Raw genomic sequence first — 5,923 nt, 5'->3', positions numbered from 1 at the left:
CGCGCTCTGTGCGCCCGACGCGGCGTCCCGCGACCCCCCGACGGCTCCCCGTGCTGCGGGGTCACCCTCGCCGGGCCTTGTTCTGGGGAGGGAGCGCCTCCGGCCTCTGTCTCGCGGCCCGCGCTTCGGGCAGGGACCCCCGGCCCGCGGTCCGGAGGGTGCCCACTCTCGGGGGGCTTGGGGCAACGGGGCGGCCCCGGGGAGCGGACTCCGAGCGGCTCCGCGCCCGCAGCAGCCGCGGTAATTCCGCCCCGCGGCGGAACAAAGCCCCGGGCGGGCGCGGGGCGATGTTTTCCCCTCACCGAGGAGGGTTTCCTTGGTAAAATTCAGATGTTTCCTCGGGCCTCGATTAAAATAACAACGTGGGGTATTTACCGGGATGTTATTTTAAGTCTCTTAAGTCCCTGCTTGTGTCTATTGCAATTTCTCCGCAAATACAAAAACAAGTGCCGCGATGATTTATTGGAAGGAATGTAAGTGTTTGGCCAAAACAAACATGGCTTTTTCTTTTTTTTTTTTCCCTCTCCCCCCCCCCAAAAACAAACACTTCTCACGAGCATTTATCACTGCAGCCTCTCGCGTTTCTTCCTGCTGTCATCCTACAGGTGCTCCGTCAGCCCGTGGTTCCTATCGCCGACTGGCATCGCCATCCCGCGGAGGCTGAGCGCTCGGAGCAGCCCTTCCTAATGCGGGAAGGCAGAAGAGCCCCATCCCATCCCAATCCCACCTCCCCCAGTGGCACCATAGAATCACAGAACGGCTTGGGTTGGGAGGGAGCTTAAAGACCACCCAGCCCCAACCCCCTGCTGTGAGCTGGTTGCCCCCCACCAGCTCAGGCTGTGCAGGGCTCCATCCAACCTGGCCTTCAATGCCTCCAGGGATGGGGCACCCACTGCTGCTCTGGGCAGCCTGTGTCAGCGCCTCACCATCCTCTTGAGTAAAGAACTGCCCAACAGGCTGTGCCCCCGGTGGGGCTCCCAGCTTCCCATGTGCTCTCTTCCCAATGGGAAGGGAGTGAAAGGGTCAGGGGAAGGATGTGATGAGCTTCATTGGTCCATCTATGAACTTCGTGCTCTGTGTACTGGCATTGGAGCCTCCTTCCTGGATTCCTCCAGAGCAGACATTTTCACAGGGAATGGTGAAATGTGCAAAAACGGTGTCAGCAGAGGCACACATTCATTCAAGGTCAGGCTGGACGGGGCTCTGAGCAACCTGATAGAGCTGTAGGTGTCCCTGTCCACTGCAGGGGAGTTGGACTAGATGGCCTTTAGAGGTCCCTTCCAACTCCAAGAGGTCCCTTCCAACGATTCCACACACGAGGAACCCCAGGCTCCTCCAAATTCTGGGCGCTTGGAACTGCCCTTGCATTTTTTCAGTCTATCTGCTAAAAATTGAAATGATACAGACACAGCAGAGCACCCGAGTTTTCTCCTTCTCCAGCTTTCCATCCCTACACGCTGCCACACGTGCTGGGGCTGAGAGAGTTCCCTGTCCAAAAGCACAAACGTGAGCACGCACGCGGCCACAAACCCCAGTGGATGCACGCACACATCAGGCACACATGCCCACACCAGCGCATGGCTCCATGAGCACGTATGCAGCAAATCCTGGCCGGCTGTGCAGTCCCACAGCCCATCCTCTCCACTGCCCAGCATCTCCGGAGGTGCCGGCGTTTCCCATCTGTTCTCCACTGCAGCTTCATCCAAACCCTGTTGGGTTTTCATGAGTTTCCATCGGCCCAGCCCAGCTGCAGGAGCTGCCTGAACTGCCCCAGCTCCTGCCCCTTCCCGCTCCGAGCGCATGCTCCCTGCTCTCCCAGCACAAACCCTTCTGTGCATAACTTCACGCTGGCAAAGGGCCACCTTCTACCAGCCCCCTTCCAAAACCAAATTAGCACGCGGCTGCAGCAGCAGAAATTGGAGAGGAAAGGCTGCAGTTTTATTTTACAACTCAATTAGCAAGTTTATACAGAAAAAACACCCATATAACCACGGGAGATTTTATGTCCATTTGACTTCACCAGCAAGGAGACTTGCTCCTCTCAAGGGCACCCCCCGTTGCCCATGGTGGCTCTCCACCATCATGGCGAGACTGGTTCCAGCCCCATTCCCTGCTCCGTTTCTCCTTACTCCTACAAATCCTCCTGGTAACTCCAGCGCAAACTGACAAAGCCCCACGATGTCCCATCATTGCAGGTTGGATATTTGGGAAAATTTCTTCTCCAAAAGAGTGGTGATGCACTGGCACAGGCTGCCCAGGGGGGTGGTGGAGTCGCTGTCTCTGCAGGTGATCAAGAATCGTGGAGATGTGGCACTGAGGGACGTGGTCAGTGGGCATGGTGGGGATGGGTGGATGGTTGGACTCGATGATATTAGTGGTCTTTTCCAACCTTAAGGATTCTATGATTCTATACTGAATAAATCAGAAGTCTGTCAGAACTTAAGGTGAAGCTAAAGGGCCACATCTGCCTCTATGTTTCCTGAGAACCTGTCTCTAGTAACGTGAAGCCAATGCTTGTTTACCAGGAAGCGGTCCCACACCTTGGCCGGTGGCACTGCTTATCACCACAGTCTTTCCAAGACACTGCTCTGGATGGGGTTTTGGAAGGAAGGGTACCTTTACATGTGGAGCACATCCCCAGCTGTTTCTATGCAGAGCTGAGTCCCAGGCAGGGCGGGCTCTCCTGCCATCCTCTTTTTCACCTGTAGGCAAGGTGCCAGCCTGGGACTCACCTGGCACAGAGGCCCCCCCTACAGATGCTCCTCACCACAGGGAAAAAGGAGTTATTGACATAACCAGAACAAAGCACCTCATCAGTTCCCAAAGGAGGAAAGTGAGGCAGAAAAGAGATCCTCAAGGAATGACCATGAACCCAGTGCCATAGCCACGTTCCCAGAGTCCTTTGTCTCCACAGCTGTTCACCTTCCCCGTCATCAGCACTGCTTGACGGAACAAAACTGAACTGTGGTGACAAACTTCCCCCAGGCCTCTGAGCTGGGGTGTTTGTGGCTGTTTCCATCAGCCAAGCCAGCGGAGCTCCACCAAATTTTCAAGTCTTGAGCAAGTTTGCAGTGGTCACAATGTGTAATGCTTGTGGTTATTTGGGAGAATATGTCCTCATGTGGTGACCACACAAGAAGCCTCCTGAGACTTGGCTTAGCAAACATCTTCTAGTGAGATGGCTACAAGTGGGGGCCAGCTCAGCAAGTAACCAAGCAACAGCATCATTTTCTTTCCAAATCTTATCACAGAATCATGGAATCACTGAGGTTGGAAAGGACCTCTAGGATCATCTAGTCCAACCGTCAAACCAACACCACCATGCCCACTAACCACGTCCCTATCACGTCTTTCCAAAACTTACTGAAACTGAAGCCAAGCTATTTTTTTTTTTTCTGATTGTCTGCACAGGGATAGCCAGAGAAGGTAAGACAAATTAAGGTACAAAGTCAATGCATGTAACATCAGATAGATCCAAAGTCCTGTAGGCTGTTTTCTTTCAGACCCAGAGAGTTTACTCTCATTGCTGCAGGTTGGATGTCCACCACTTTCTACTTGACTACCATGCTCTAGCTAAGGGCCAGGAGTTTTAGAGAAACACTTTGCCAAGAGCTCAGCCACCCCTGGGAAACAAAAGCCCTTTGGTAGACCTTCCATCCCCCTTGGGAAAATCCACACACCCAACATCTGGTTGATAGGGTCTGGCATAATCCACTTGCAGATAGCTCCATCCATGCACTCAAGCCCAGATGCTCAGTCAATGGTTACAGTGGCAGACCAGGCTGGCATGTGGTTGGGAGGGGTGCAATTCACCTCACTTCATTTCAGCTTTTTTCTCAGCCTCACTCCTTACCTTTCTTACCTTTTGGAAGGAGAGCGAGACCTCCAAAGGTGGTTCCTACAGCACTAACCAAGGAACCCAGCTGAGAGGCCGGGGAAGAAGGAGATTTTTCCCCTTTAGGTTAGCGTCACATCCTTTGGTATTGTTTATTCCTTGTCAAACACAAGTTTTGCTCTCACATTCAATTCAGTGCTCTTATTTTCAGCTGTAGATCAGCCCAGTGGAGCTACATCAGCTGAAGTCCATAAGGTCAACCCAATAATTCTCCATATGACAGGGATCTGGCAAAGCAAGTGTGTCCCTGAAAACAGGAAATATTCTCTCCTTGCTGGGAATATCCCTTTGGGCAGGAATCAGCAGGTGGATCCATCCCTTCTGAGCTCAGCTAACAGCCTAGGGTACCTGCTGGGAGGTGGGAGCTCTGGTTCCTCGCCGGTCGCGCTGGGGACACCGGTGAGACGTGTGGGGCAGCTGGGGCATACAGGGGGCACACAGACATGCCTCCCCTGCTCCAGGGGAGCTTCATCTGCTGCTGGGTTGCTGCAGCGGACCGAGCACCATCAGCAAGCCGGGAGCACCGGGAAGGGACCGGCTGGCAGCTGGGCTGACTCCCAGGGCAGGAGCACCATCTCCTGGTCAAGGGATTCATAGCAGCAAACCTCAGAGCAGGGTGTCTTGTGGGGAGCAGGCGGAGCGTGGAAGGCACCACCAGGCTGCGGCTGTGTCAGGTGAAGCTCCATCTTATTTTGCGTTGCCTCAGTTCTGTCTCAGAAAGCCCTCAAGTTAACAAATACACCACAACAATAATAACTATAATATGCCGTCTCTCTTAAGGCTCTGAAGGTAACTTTACACAGTTTTACCAAATGTAAATCAGAACAAGCTTTTTGCCTGAGTATTGGGAGTTCTGTCATTCTTACATTCATCCCGTACATTAACCAGTAAATAAATAACATGGCATTTGTGGCTCCTTGCTCTGCAAACAGAATGGAAGTGCAGTGGAGAATGATTTGATGTGACTACATGAAATGAAACGATGGCCTGGTGGGCAGAAAGCAGTTCGCTAACAAGCGCTTTGCTTCTGGAACAAGGAGGTGCTAAATTCTGCCTATATCCTTTCTGCAGTGCCTCACCCTGTGGCACAAATTAAGCCTGGGCTGGCGGTTTTAATAAGAGCCAAAGACACAAGGAGACTTAAGGGTCTTCCTGGGCCTTGATGATTTAGTGATGTGGAAACTACAAGTGAATGATGCTCTAAATCTTCTCAGCAGTTCTTCCTCCATACAGTGAGGGCTGTGCTGTGTGCATAAAACAGGCTGTAAATGTAAAGGCTATTAAACCATCCAATGAGCCCTCCAGGCGGACATGGTTGTGGAAGCAGAACTAGCCACCTGGGCTACATCTATACAAGCAAATTAACTGTAGGACCATTCTTTGGCACCAAGGTGGATTGATATGGACACCCCATGTCCATATGATTGAGCTCTCTTAGCCTCCAGGGCTGCTGACCAGAGTGCTGGATGGGAATGGTCCTTGGCTTGTGTTAACAACTGAATTGCCCCAGGAACTGCTCAGCTCAGTTCTCAGCTGAAAATCATAGAACCCTAGAATCACCAAGGTTGGAGAAGACCTCTAAGATCATCCAGTCCAACCGTCCACCTATCACCAATATTTATCACTAAACCACATCCCTCAGTACAACATCTTCATGTTTCTTGAACACCTCCAGGGTTGGTGACTCCACCTCCTCCCTGGGCAGCCTGTTCCAGTGCCTGGCCACTCTCTTGGAGAAGAAGTTATTTTCTAACGTCCAACCTGAATCTCCCATGGCACAACTTGATGCCATGAAAACACATCAGGAATCCTTTTAATAAAGTCATAGTGCTGACAACAGAGTGTCAGTCCATGCTCCCAGGCATTGTTTGATTTACTCATGCAAATGGTGCCCTGGAGATGCTGGAGACCAAGGCAGGGTAGCTGATGGGCTTCTGTGCTGGAAACCCAGATTGTTCCTGCCCAGATTGTTCTGCCTGTGCACAGTCCTGCCTTCATTCTTTCAAAGCTTTACTCCAGCAAAGTTGT

This window comes from Numida meleagris, chromosome 3 (assembly GCF_002078875.1).
Source record: "Numida meleagris isolate 19003 breed g44 Domestic line chromosome 3, NumMel1.0, whole genome shotgun sequence".
NCBI lineage: Eukaryota > Metazoa > Chordata > Aves > Galliformes > Numididae > Numida > Numida meleagris.
This window is presented reverse-complemented; position numbering follows the sequence as displayed.